We start from the raw sequence: 13,940 nt of genomic DNA on the forward strand, positions 1-13,940 counted from the left end.
AAAAGGAAGGGAGAGGGGAAGAGAGATAGACACATCAATGATGAGAGAGAATCATTGACTGGCTGCCTCCTGCACACCCTATACTGGGGATCGAGCCTACAACTTGGGCATGTGCCCTGATGGGAAATAAAACCATGATCTGATCATTCATAGGTTGATGCAGCCAGGCTACTTATTACCTTTATAAAGGGACATCTCTCAGTCAGACCCCACAATTAATTCACAGTGTGAAGCTGTCAGGATAAAATCTGTGTATTTCCAACCACCCCAGGCAGTTGATCCATAATCCACCAGAGACGAAGAACTTGAAGAGCCCCAGATAAGGTCAGTTAATTAAAAAAATGAAATTATGTTCTAGGACTCCATCTACAAGGAAAAAATGATGAAAGAAAAATCAGAAACTCAAATCAAGCTCCAGATAACTGAAAATTCCAAAATCCTTTCTTGTTGGCTGGGAAAATCTACATCATAGTATAAGTATTATTGTTCTGACTAATTAATGATGTCTATGCCCATGGGAATGCTGGCTAGCCATAAAACAGCAAGAAAGAACACTCCCCTAGAGGAAGCATGTCAAACTCGTGGCTGGCGGGAATGAGGCATGTGCGGCCTGCCGGCTGCAAGTTTGACATGCTTACACTAACAAAACCATTTAAGGCAGAGACTTAAAAAAATCAACTGAAAACAGCTAACAAATTCAAAGATCAAGTGGCTTGTTTTTCTGGGAAATAAATGAATAAGAAAACATAATTTTTGTTATTTGTTTACTCTTATACTATTTATTAAAGAACCACTGATGTGAAAGTAATAAACCAACTCATAGCCACAAATGCCATTGAAAGCAAGCTCTTGAAATTTGCTGTAATTCCGGTTCATTCAAAGAGCCCATAGTTCTCTGCCACCTTATTTTATTTTTGACAAAGTCTGGTTGCATTTTCCAATGAGTTCTGGTAAGCCAGCCAACAACTCTCTGACCTCTCCTATATTTTTTGGAATTTTAAGCATAAAGCCAGCAAGGACTTGCCTGGGGTTGAGGGGACAAAGTTATTTCCGATTAAGACTCTAATTGGATAAAAATCATTAAGAAAATAATTTAGTAATGCCAACTAAATTTACAAAGACTTATATTGATCCTTAAGTTAAAGATTGAGTGTACAATGGCAAGCTAAAATGAAACATTGTATACCGAGCGGTGCTGGGGCCGTGGTCTTCTTCCCCTGCCTGTGTGGCAGCCTTACTAACTCAGAGACTTAAAATAACCACAAAGGATGATCTGAAATTAAAACTGTTTAAAAAATATATATTTTTATTGATTTCAGACAGAGAAGGAGAGAGGGAGAGAGGAACATCAAGGATGAGAGAGAACCATTGATTAGTTGCCTACAATATGGACAGGTGCCCTGACCGGGAATGAAACCCGGACCCTTCAGTCCACAAGTCAGCGCTCTATCCCAGAGCCAAACTGGCTAGGGCTGAATTTAAAACTAAAAGCAGTAGTCACGTTCTAGGCTAGAATCTTACCTGACTAAGTTCAATTTTCACCTTACTAAGCCTGTATGTTGTCTTTTTGCATCTACCATAACATTCCTTTGGAATCTCAAAATAATTTCCTTTTTCTAGACCCCTCAAAGCACAGATACCACATTAGAAGGGAGACCACAAATGCCCTCACTGTTATTGAACTAGTTGCTCACTATTAACTATCTTGTACCCACCTATGTAAAAGAAATATGTGCCGCTCTAACAGGTTTGGCTCAGTGGATAGAGCGTCGGCCTGCGGACTGAAGGGTCCCGGGTTCGATTCCGGTCAGGGGCATGTACCTGGGTTGCGGGCACATCCCCAGTGGGAGATGTGCAGGAGGCAGTTGATCGATGTTTCTCTCGCATCGATGTTTCTAAGTCTCTATCTCTCTCCCTTCCTCTCTGTAAAATATCAATAAAAATATATATATAAAAAAATTAATAAAATATATTTTTAAAAAAGAAGTATGTGTCTATCATTTTACTTTTTATTCTATCACCAATGGATTTAATACATGTAAGTCTTATTTGGATTGTAATGTATCAAATAAGGTGAGAAACTGCCATTCTCTGGAGCATTTTCTCAATCCTTTGAGATTCTGCTTCCCAGCAATTGTCAGTTTGGCTCAAATAAACTCACAAAAGTTCTTACACGTTTGAATATTTCTTAGGTTGACATAACCCAAACTGATCCATTTCCTCAACATAATTTTAAAACCACACAGCTAGGCGTGCAAAGGGGAGTGTGTGTGTGTGTGTGTGTGTGTGTGTGTGTGTGTGTAAGAAAGAGGAGAGAGGGAGAGGGAGAGAGTGAGGGAGAGGGAGAGAGAAAAAGAGGGAACAGGGAGGGAGACAACCTCTCTAAATCCTTAAGTCCCTTTTAAAGAACAGATATATAATATAAACCTAAAGGAAACCACATTAGAAACACAGAGAGGTTTGCAAAACAAGAGGCTTCTTTCATCCCAAAATACCAAACCAACACAAGGGGAGAAAAAATGAATGCAATGGATCCATGTGCCAAAGTTTTGGTCCTGCCTCATGGAGACACTGCAAGCAAAGCCAAAACAAATGTGATAATTCACCTGATTCATTCCCAGGCTGTGCCTTAAACACACTATGTATTTGCCGGCTCACTGGTCAACACAGAGAAAAACACTTGTTTTCATTCTCAGTAAGGAACTTTGGGAGGTAACTTGGGCAGGCACCAAGAGAACAGCATTAAAGAGGAAAATGGGAGGGCTGGGGGCAGAGAAAGAGCGAGCCAGTATGTGGCCTGCAAACTGAAACAAGGCAACCTCCATGAACAATTTGCTCTGTCCTCTGGTAGATGTAGGTGTGCTGTTGTGTTGTGTTGTGTTTGTTTCTATTGTGTGTGAGTGTCACTCGATGTGCCCTGGCATTTCTCCTCAGTCGGGGGAGTGGAGGTTGGGGTTCGGGTTTGGGAGAGCTCGGGTGAGGGCAGAGGAGGTGGGCAAGAGCCCTCAGCCATGGGCTGGGTGGGTACCTGTAGGCGCTGTGCCTCCTGAAGCTGCTTTCCCTGCAGTCACTGGCTGAGTCGGCCTCTTCCTCGTCCTCTCCTCCTCTTCCTCACCATCTTCCCCTCTTCTCCATCTGTGGTCAACGTACAACACACACTATTTGGATCTGAGCCATGGAGCCCCTTACGGCAGTGAGGCACACCTATGACACAAGAACTCGTTTTTTTGGTTGATTTTTCTTTGTTAAATGGCATTTAAATATATCAAATAAATATCAAAAATATAAATCTTTGTTTTACTATGGTTGCAAATATCAAAAAATTTCTATATGTGACTTGGCACCAGAGTTATTTAGGGTTTTTCAAAATGCTGACACACAGAGCTCAACAGGTTCGCCATCACTGCCTAATGGCCCCAGGAGCTCAGTGCCTGGTTGGGGGGAATGTAGGGGAGGAGCTGGCAGCAGCTACCTCCTGTGACTGCTGTCCCCTCCGCCGTGCATCATCTAGGTCCCCACCTCAGCCACCTCCCGGTGCTTCCATAGAAGAGGATTAGGCCAGACTTAGTTGGACCATGTGTCCCATGGCTACAGGTCCTGTGGAGAGGGAGCCTGCATGGAATGCATCATGCTTATAGGCAAGGTGAGGCAGGGACATCTATACCACCACCATGAAAGCTGTTGGATGAAAGAAATTATCTCATTGGAAAAGGGGGTTCTTTTTCCATTATGTGCTGGTACCTGCTGAGCTAGCGATCTGGTGAGCCACTGAAAGGGGTCAGGAAATGAGTCTCCAGGACGATCCCATTTGTTGTTCCTCACCTCCTGGATTCCCCACACTCACTGATCCCCATTCCCAGGCTGTGCCTTAAGCACACTATGTATTTGCTGGCTCACTGGTCAACACAGAGAAAAACACTTGCTTTCATTCTCAGTAAGGAACTTTGGGAGGCAACTTGGGCAGGCACCAAGAGAACAGCATCCGAAAACTAATTAACCACATAGGAATTGGAGGCCCTTGCACTCTGCCTAGAATCCCACCTAACCATTTCAGATAAGAATTCCAAATTGTCCCCATTTACCCTTTATTCTTATAGAAAATCTCATCCTCGTTAGACAATCCTTGTCATGTAGCGTCTGTGCCATGTTTTGCTTGTATGTGGCATTGAGAGGTCTAAATGTATCCCTTAGCCAAGGCGGCTGCTTTCTCCAGAAAAAGCCCTCCTAGAAAACAGATAAATATGAATTCTGCGTTTCCCTTGTTTCTCCTGCCACAAAACATGCTGTCCTGTTTCCCAGTCCCACTGCTCCACTAGGGGACGCTGTGCTATTGTCCTCTGTGTGGTTGGCACCATTCTGCATCTCAGATTGCTAAGCCACCAGCAGTTATCTGTGGTCATTTAGGTCTATTATTAAATCTTATTCACTCAGAATTTCTTTCACTCACTCAGGCATTTAACTCTCACTGACTTAATGTGATGTAGTAATGACTCTCCTCTCTTTGCAGGAGTAGAGGAACCAGTACATTCACTTGGAATCATGCGTCAAAGGATCTGTGTTGGACACAGAAGTAAGTAGGTAGGTTTGGTGCTGGGCTGAGCTGGAGGGAGCGGAGGAACACACACATGACCCGCAGTGGGGTCCACAGAGGCTGAGGCAGGACAAGTGAATGGAGCAGTGGCCCCACCAGTACGTTTCCAGAAATAAAGTCCTGAGGAGGGAAGTCATAGGCAGTTACTGCTCACACATTCTTCGTTATCTCCAGCAACTCCTTGATAGCTGGCCAACAGTTAGGAAGGGATTTTTGTTGTGTGTTTAATAAAAATGCTTGATTATTTTTTTTAGTTCTGGATTTCACAGAGACACAGAGAGAGAGAGAGAGAGAGAGAGAGAGAGAGAGAGAGACTAGATGCCTACGGCCAGCTCTCCTACTAGAATTGAATTTGAAACTGGGCATTTGCCCTCACCTCCTGATGCATGGGACAAAGTTCAACAAACTAAGCCATGCTGACTTGAAGTAACCACAAAGAATGGTTTGAAATTAAAACTTTTTAACTAAAAGTAGGTTATGGCAGGTAGCCAGCCGGCCCCACCCCCTGGTTGAACTTCTGGTCAAGGAGACAATTTGCATAGTAGATTTTTATTACATGGGATATATATATATATATATATATATATATATATATATATAGAGAGAGAGAGAGAGAGAGAGAGAGAGAGAGAGAGAGAAAGAGGAAATATGCAAATTAGGCCAGGACACCATAACGGGTCATGACCATACACCAGGAGGTTGTGCGCACAGGTGAGGCCTGAGCTAATATGGAGACAGAGACAGGAGGGCTGGCAAGCCGTCGTGCTGGACTTGGGCCGGCCCCCTGGAGCCAGAGCGGACACAGACAAGGACAGGGCTCGCTGGCAGCCTCTGCAATGGAGCACAAGCCTGGAGAGGAGACTGTGGGCCCGCATCCCGTGGAAGCAGCAAGGCTCCCTCTGGCCTCCCGCAGAATTGGCGCGAGTCCCTCCCGGCTCCTGTGAGCGCTGGTGGCTCGATTCAGCCTCTTGTGGAAGCTTCGCAGCTCCCTGTGGTGCACCTCGGTTCCCCCCGGAGCCCGCAGCAGCAGCAGGTGGACTACTGCACACGATATCGCAGGATGGGCTACTAGTATCAGAATAACTTCCCCTGACAGTACATCAGGACTCAAATCCACCTATCACATTTCCTTATGTGCTTTTGGAATATGTTAAACCACCCCTAGAAAGTTTTCACTTCCAAAGCATACCCACATATACACATTTACCTGATTGGGGCTGGGGATGGGGGTGAGGGTGGGGGGCTTCCTCTGGCTACTACCCTTGGGCAAGCTTAGCCCCATCTTGGGCACCACCTCAGCCTGGGCAACAGCCCACTTGCCCCGGCTGTTGCCTAGGTGCCTGGAGCAGAGCACCTCTCCCCGTGGGTGCAGCATATGGGCATCTACCATGTAGGGCACAGACAGAGCTGGAGCTGGGGGCTGCATGAGTGGTCTGCCCCTGCTGGCCCCTCCAATGGGAGTGCAGGCAAGGAAAAAGGGAGAGCTGAGTGGGGAGGTGCTGGGGCCAGGCAGGAGGTGCAGGCCTGCAGAAATTTGTGCAGGTAGAAGGCCCATCGAAATTGCTGAGGTCCCTCTGGATCAACTTCAGACTTTTCTTATCTCTGGCTATGTGACCAGAACTAACAATGGGTTTAGCATGGTCAGTCAAGGGAGCTATGTCTCCAAGGAGCCTAGAAGAGACTGAGCCCATGAAGGGACCACTATAGGGCATGCAGTGAGGTTGGGATAGGATGGGGGTGTGGGGGGTACTATAGGTAACCCAGGCGGCTCTGTACTGTGGCATATATCTCATCAGGGCCTCCCTCCTTGTCTCCCTTTAAAGCTTGGAGAGGAAGGCAGGGGAGGCCTCAAAGGTGTCCCCCTCCTGACCCTTTGATGCCAAGAGATCTCGAGGGTATTGCAGGGGATGGGGGAGGGCGGGGGGAGGAACTTATGCAACCCAAGCAGGCCAGGGCAGCAGTTAATCCACTCCATCCACAAACAGCCCTGCCTCTGACTTAAAACCCTAAGCCAAAGTGCTATAGATTTTAGGGAAAAAACTCAGTACTGATCAGAATATCCTATTTACATTTGACTCTTTCTCCTCTAGCCCCTCTATAAGAGGCAAAGGACTGAATATTTTCATGAGAGTATTTAAATCTTTGGAAGGTAATTTTAATGGAAGGCTACACAAGATCAGTATTTGAAGCAAAACCTTAACCAAAATTTCCCTCCTCCAAGCATCCTAGCAAGAAGTCATCTCTAAAATTTTAAAGTTAATGGTTCTTTCAGGTATTGCTTAAAATTAAAAAACAAAAACATGCAAGCAAAAAACCGGTGTTGAAAGGCAGAAAAATTCTGCTCAGAGGGTTAGTGGTTTAACAATGGGAGAACTTGATGATGTATTTGAAAAGATGAGTTTTAAATCAAAGAAAAAAAGAGAGGTCCCTACTACCCAAACACACTCCAGAAACAGACCCTCCTCCAGCTTACCCAAACGCTCCTCGGCCATGCCAACTCCGAGATTCCTGCACTCAGGATGACACCACCTGTAAAGCACAGAACTTCAGCTTTGCTTCTGAAGTGGTGCAACCACAATACCTTCATTTTCCCTTTCTTCAAGGTCAGAAAGATCCTGAAGCTGTAAGGATTTTGAAGTAAAGGTCCTTCCCAGAGTCTCAATGTAGACTTCAAAATGTTTTGTTATTAGAAATAAAAACTAAATTCCAACAATCCCAGCTATCAGTTGAGGTGTTCTGCGGCTTCAAAATCAAAGAAGACTTGCAGATGCATTACTAGACATAAACAATTGTTTTTATAAGTACCATAGAAATACCGGAGAAAATTATGGACAGCATCACCCAAGTCTATGAAATTATTATGAATTCTAGCTGGCAGTCCAATACTCAGATACTTCCACTTACAGGCCTTTCACATCTCCTCCCCACAACCCAGGTCTATTCTTGTCTCTAAAGTCTAGAATTTCAATGTTGAAAGGAGTCTAGTTAGTTCATTGGTCAGCAAACTAATTAGTCAACAGAACCAAATATCAACAGTACTTCTTCAAAATAGACTCGCCCAGGCCCAAAACTGACTTTTGCGCATGGGCCACAAAGTTTCAATCGCACTGTAAATGCACACCCACACGTGGTATTTTGTGGAAGAGCCACACTCAAGGGGCCAAAGAGCCGCATGTGGCTCGTGAGCTGCAGTTTGCCAACCACGGAGTTAGCCAAAGAAAATCCACAAAGTTTACCTTGATGATTCCTTTTGAACAATCACTGAAAACAATGTAGTAAATTGCCAGTTCTTAGTTAGCACTGGGAGCTGTTTAGGTCAAGGGCCTCATGTTGAACTGTCCTATGTCTGATGCCAAGATGAACCATAGGACAAAAGACATAGACATAAGAATATCACAAATCTGGAGAAACCAAGATGCTGGCATAGGTAAACACTGGAAATTGCTGCCTCCCACAACAAATTCAAAAAACAACTAAAAGACAAAAGGACATCATCCAGAACCACAGGAAAGCTGGCTGAGTGGAAATACTACAACTTGAAAAAAAGAGAAAAGCACACTGAGACTCAGAGGAGGTACGGAGGTAAAGTGCAGAGGTACAGAGGCACACACGGCAAGGGCTGGCAGGAGGGAGTCACAAGCCCCCTACTGCTCTGAACTCCAGTTCCAGGTGAGTCTCTGGGGACCTAGACTCATACAGGGAGAACCTGGACTGTCTGGCAGCAGGCAGAACTCAGAACTCGAGGGCGGCTTTCTCTCAGGGGTGCCTGCAGCAATTACCGGGACACAGAGGGGGGGGGGCGGGCCTTAGCGCAGGGCTGAGGATCAGCCATAGCTGCTTGCTCCACCCTGTTGTTTCCCTGAGACCCCACCCCACCCAAGCTGCTGCAGAGGCTTTTGCATATGAATGCCCTGGCCCTTTGCAATATGAACATTATCTAACAACTGCAGCTGGGACAGACAGACCCAGAACTTCCAAGAGAAGGCCCAAGGCCCCACAGCAGCTTGCATTGCTTCACAGCTGGGACTCATCTGGGCACCTCCAAACCCCAAACAAGGAAGGGGAATCTGCAGATATCTTCATAGCTCCTGTCGGGTAGCCTCAGGCAGAGGCTAAATTAAACCACCTTAGATCCAAGAGCCAGTGTACCCAGTGGTCAGAGTGAGACCATCCAGATTACAACTCCTCAGATCCATAAGGGACACACTCAGGGGGCAGACTCAATGAGCACCAAAGCCCCACTGAAGCAAGTCTTGCCCCAGAAGGGTGTCTTCAGCACAGAAGTTCTCCCACTGCAGACACAGCTGATTCTCACAGCCAATTGGTCTGGAGGTCAATTCCTCCCAGTGATACCTACAACAATCAAGGCATAACTACAACAAGACTGTGCACAAAGCTCACAAAGGGCTGCACCAACAGTGTCCACCTCAGGTAATTGGGGAGGCTGAGCCACTGGTCCCTATAGGACACCTAGCACACAAAGCCACTCTATCAACACAGGGAAGCAGCCAAAATGTGGAGACAAAGAAACAGGTCACAAATGACTGAAATGAAGGAAAGCCAACGACTGGATATAGAGTTCAAAACCATAGTATTAAGGTTTGTCAAGAATTTTCTAGAAACCGCCGATAAATTTAGTAAGAGGATATGAAAAAAGACCAACTAGAAATTAAGCATACACTGACTGAAATAAAGAATAATATACAAAGATCCAACAGCAGACAAGAGGATCCCAAGAATCAAGTCAAAGATTTGAAATACAAAGAAGCAAAAAATACCGAACCAGCCGAAACTAGTTTGGCTCAGTGGATAGAGCGTCGGCCTGCTGACTGAAGGGTCCCAGGTTCAATTCTGGTTGAGGGCATGTACCTGGGTTGCGGACACATCCCCAGTGGGGGGTGTGCAGGAGGCAGCTGATCGATGTTTCTCTCTCATCGATGTTTCTGACTCTCTATCTCTCTCCCTTCCTCTCTGTAAAAAAATCAATAAAATATATTTTTAAAAAAATACCCAGCCAGAAAAGCAAAAAGAATCCAAAAATACGAAGATAGTGTAAGGAGCCTCTGGGACAGCTTCAAGCGTACCAACATCCGAATTATAGGGGTGCCAGAAGATGAGAGAGAGCAAGATATTGAAAACCTATTTGAAGAAATAATGACAGAAAACTTCCCCTACCTGGTGAAAGAAATAGACTTACAAGTCCAGGATGCACAGAGAACCCCAAATAAAAGGAATCCAACAAGGACACACCAAGACACATCATAATTAAAATGCCAAGGGCAAAAGACAAAGAGAGAATCTTAAAAGCAGCAAGAAAAAAACAGCCAGTCACCTACAAGGGGGATACCCATACGACTGTCAGCTGATTTCTCAACAGAAACTATGCAGGCCAGAAGGGAGTGGCAAGAAATATTCAAAGTGATGAATGCCAAGAACATACAACCAAGATTACTTTATCCAGCAAAGCTAACATTCAGAATTGAAGGTCAGATAAAGAGCTTCACAGATAAGAAAAAGCTAAAGGAGTTCATCACCACCAAACCAGTATTATATGAAATACTGAAAGGTATTCTTTAAGAAGAGGAAGAAGAAGAAAAAGGAAAAGATAAAAATTATGAACAGCAAATACACATCTATCAATAAGTGAATCTAAAAATCAAGTGAATAAAAAATCTGATGAACAGCGTAAACTGGTGCATATAATAGAACCAAGGGCATAGAAAGAGAGTGGACTGACAAATCTTGGGGAGAAAGGGGTGTGGGGGTACAGGAAGGGGAAGAGGGTGGGGTGGGAACTGGGTGGAGGAGAGCTATGGGGGGAAAAAAGAGGAACAACTGTAATAATCTGAACAATAAAGATTTCATCTAAACAAAAGAATACCACAAATCTGACACAGAGACCTATTTTTAATACACCTGAAATTTATGAATTTCATAGTGATTGTGAATATTAAATAGGATACATTTTAAGCAATAAGTTCATAGTAAACTATAAGTATTATATTTTAAGCCACAGTACTTTTCGGCACCATTTCTAGGGGCCCTGGCTAACTGAAAAGTTGCACTGAACCCTGGTGGTGAAAATGATGATGGAACAACTTAGAAAGCCATGCCTATGCCAATATAGGGTTATGGGTACCCAGAGGAAGTAAATTGTTTTAGTCATCCCATCCTGTAGCTCCTGTTTCAGACTATAGCATGAAGAACAGAAAAAATGGACCTCCCACCAATAGGATCTTAATTTGCAGCACTCCCCTCCCCAAGTTACTAACCCCTGTTAGAAGATACCTCTGCATAAATTTTATAAGCAACTAAAACAAAGGTCATCTGCATCTAAGATTCAAAGCTGTTTTCAGAATGCAAATCTTCAGTGTTAACTCTCTAAATAACTTACACATTCATGTGGATTTCTCATATCCCTAGACTTTCCTTAAAGGTGTATTTCAATTTTTAATGTACCGCAGGTCCTCAAATTCAACATCATTTTGTTGTGTCCTAATGTCCACAGGAACTTAACTCTTATCTTATTAATTAATCTATATGGTAAAATTGTTTTTGTTTTACATCATTTCACTTAAAAGTTGCAGAACATACCAGCATGGTTATGTGAGCACTTTGTGTACATGAATGGATTTATAAAATTCCAATAATACAAATAAAGTCAAAGCATTATTTTTATTGAGTTATTGGTACATCTTCCTCTATCACTAGTTTGTAAGCTCTTCAAGTGCTAGAAGGAACCATTATCTTATTTTTTCATCTCCAGAACCTAACACAGTTCTTGGCATATGATAGGAGATTGATAGTCTGTTGATTGAGTGAATGAATGAAATGAGCAAATATGAAAATGAAATTACTTTATCCAACTGAAGCTGACTGCTGACAAGCAGGGCTGAAGACAAATTTTTAAATGCTGACTGCTGCAGGGAAAGCCAGCCTGTACAGTGAATCAGTGAAGCAGCTCTGGACAGCAAGGAAGCTTCCGAAGCTGGTCCCTGGGGAGCAGAGACAGTTGTCTCCTTGGATAACCTGGCCACACTGCTTGCTGGCAACCATTTTCCTTCATGATACTGAAAAAAAAACAATCTCTCTGATGCCTTAGGGCTTTCCTTGATTTTAAGACATTATTCATTTTCTGAATTTATAAAGAGTTTAATCATGTGTACTTGCCAAAAACATAAAGGTACAAATAATCACTAATACTTAAGGCCCTGAATTAAAAAAAATAAATCTACAATGCTCTCTTTTCTCAACTATATATTAACATGTGGAACATTTCCTTCATTACTCTATCAGTGATGGGCTTTATGTTGTGAAAATCTCAAAACCTAAAGCTTATGCTATGAATAGGTCTTAATGTCCAATTGAGAGGGGAAGAAATGTATTACAACAGATACCAAGTAACTGTTTCCTGATCTTTCAAGTACCTGTAACATCTGAATAGCTGTGTGAAATGGCTACAGGCTTGAAAGAGGTAGATTGGCGTCTGCAAATTAATGTCTGCTGATCATCTTTTCAGTGACAGGATTGAAGAAGGTGGTGAGCAGGGGACACAAGTGAAGGTGGTCTACCTGAGTCATATCTGAGGAGAGTTCTCAGATTCAGTAGAGGTGAAGTCAATGAGGAAAGGAACATGGGTAAGAATAGGCAGCAAGGTCAATAAAAAGCCAGATCATGAAGTCAATCAGAGAAGCTTATGAAGACATAATTATAACATGAAAAGTTTGGGAAATCTAAGCCTCACTCATTCATTCAGAGGAATCAAAATGGTCCATGAGAGATTGGGTAGGTGGGAAGACATCAACCAAAGAACTTGCATGCGTATATGCATAACCCATGGACAGAGACAATAGTGTGGTAAAGGCCTGAGGTGGGGGCGGGGGAGGACTGAAAGGGGTCAATGGGGGGAAAAGGAGGATATACTTTCAACAATAAAGATTTTTTTAAAAAGTCATGGCTAATAATAATGAAATGGTCCATGAAAAAAGAATGATGGTTGAATTGAGGCACATACCTGGTAATTAACTATACTTCTGGGGCTCTGTGAAAGTAAAATTGGACAGCACTTAAATGGAATAATGTTTCTACAATGCATTAAAGAATGTTTAAACAGCCAAAACCGGTTTGGCTCAGTGGATAGAGCGTTGGCCTGCGGACTGAAAGGTCCCAGGTTCCATTCCGGTCAAGGGCATGTCCCTGGGTTGCGGGCACATCCCCAGTGGGGGATGTACAGGAGGCAGCTGATCGATGTTTCTCTCTCATCGATGTTTCTAACTCTCTATTTCTCTCCCTTCCTCTCTGTAAAAAATCAATAAAATATATTTTAAAAAAATAAAAATAAAGAATGTTTAAACATTTTTTCTGGGAACTGAAGGGAGTTCTGAATAGGCAGTTTGGGAGTGATGATAAAGCATCCTTTGGGTTGTAACGCATGAGAAATTTTGTCAAGCATACATATCTTAAAACCACATAATAGTAAATGCAAGCAAGATTCTTCCTGGGAACATTTCTTAAATTAAGGGGCAGCATAAAATGACATGGGGCTTTAACATCATTAAATTTGGGTGTGACCTCGAGCTTCCACCGGTATTGTCATGAACCTTAAGTAAGTCCCTTCACCCTCCTGAGTTTACGTTTCTTTATCTAATAACAAGAGTAATCACAATAAAACCGGACCCAGCGGCAGGGTGTAGGGAGGCATCCGCAGGCGTTCTGTAAGCCCTGCAAATGGCAGCCTGTTACCCTGAGTTCAGTGCTTCCTGCGGTGGAGCTGGGAGTGTGCACCTGGGCCCCTTCACTGGAGATTTCGGGGAAAGCTGCTCTGGTCTCAGGCCTTGGGCTCCGTGGGCATCCCTGGCTGAAGAGCAGGACCCTCCATGAAGGCACGGGAGCCGGGCGGCCCTGCAGCGGGGAGGCCAGGCTGGGAGCACCCGAGGACGCTGTGGGTGGTCCCCGGACATTTAAGTGAAATGTCAGCCCGGAAAACAAAACCGCCCCTTCCCGCCTCTTCCCCAAGGCACCTGCCGAGGGGTCATTTCATGAACCAGTTTTGTCTGAAATCCTAACATTCGAGAAGAACGAGGAGCTGCTGTGGAAAGTTCTCTCTCGAAAATCAGTGCCTGCGAGCAAGGGCCCCGCTCTTAGGACCTGAGGCGGCTGAGGTGCAGAGGCTGGACTCCGGGGCGCCCCGTCGCCCGGAAGCTGTGTCTCCATCCTCCCTCCACCCTGGGCTCAGCTCCCAAACCGCCATGATTTTCTTACTGGCGGTCGGATTCGCAAAGGGCACGGACTCCCGCCTTCCACCTTGAAGGGTTCCGCGCAGACCCTTGAGTAGCCAGCGGCACTGCGC

The 13,940-nt window shown here is 44.3% G+C and overlaps 1 long non-coding RNA gene across 1 annotated transcript; it reads right to left on the minus strand.

Annotated features, from left to right (window-relative positions):
* Positions 1–241: 241 nt before the first annotated feature.
* On the minus strand, positions 242–13,926 carry LOC139016766 (uncharacterized). Its single transcript, XR_011472715.1, has 4 exons — positions 13,853–13,926; positions 7,065–7,120; positions 3,029–3,135; positions 242–366 (listed from the first exon to the last, which is right to left on the minus strand). It is a non-coding gene; the product is annotated as an uncharacterized lncRNA (long non-coding RNA).
* Positions 13,927–13,940: the final 14 nt, after the last annotated feature.

This window comes from Myotis yumanensis, unplaced genomic scaffold (assembly GCF_028538775.1).
Source record: "Myotis yumanensis isolate MYYU_CA2020_CCGP unplaced genomic scaffold, mMyoYum1.0.hap1 SCAF_9, whole genome shotgun sequence".
Lineage (NCBI taxonomy): Eukaryota > Metazoa > Chordata > Mammalia > Chiroptera > Vespertilionidae > Myotis > Myotis yumanensis.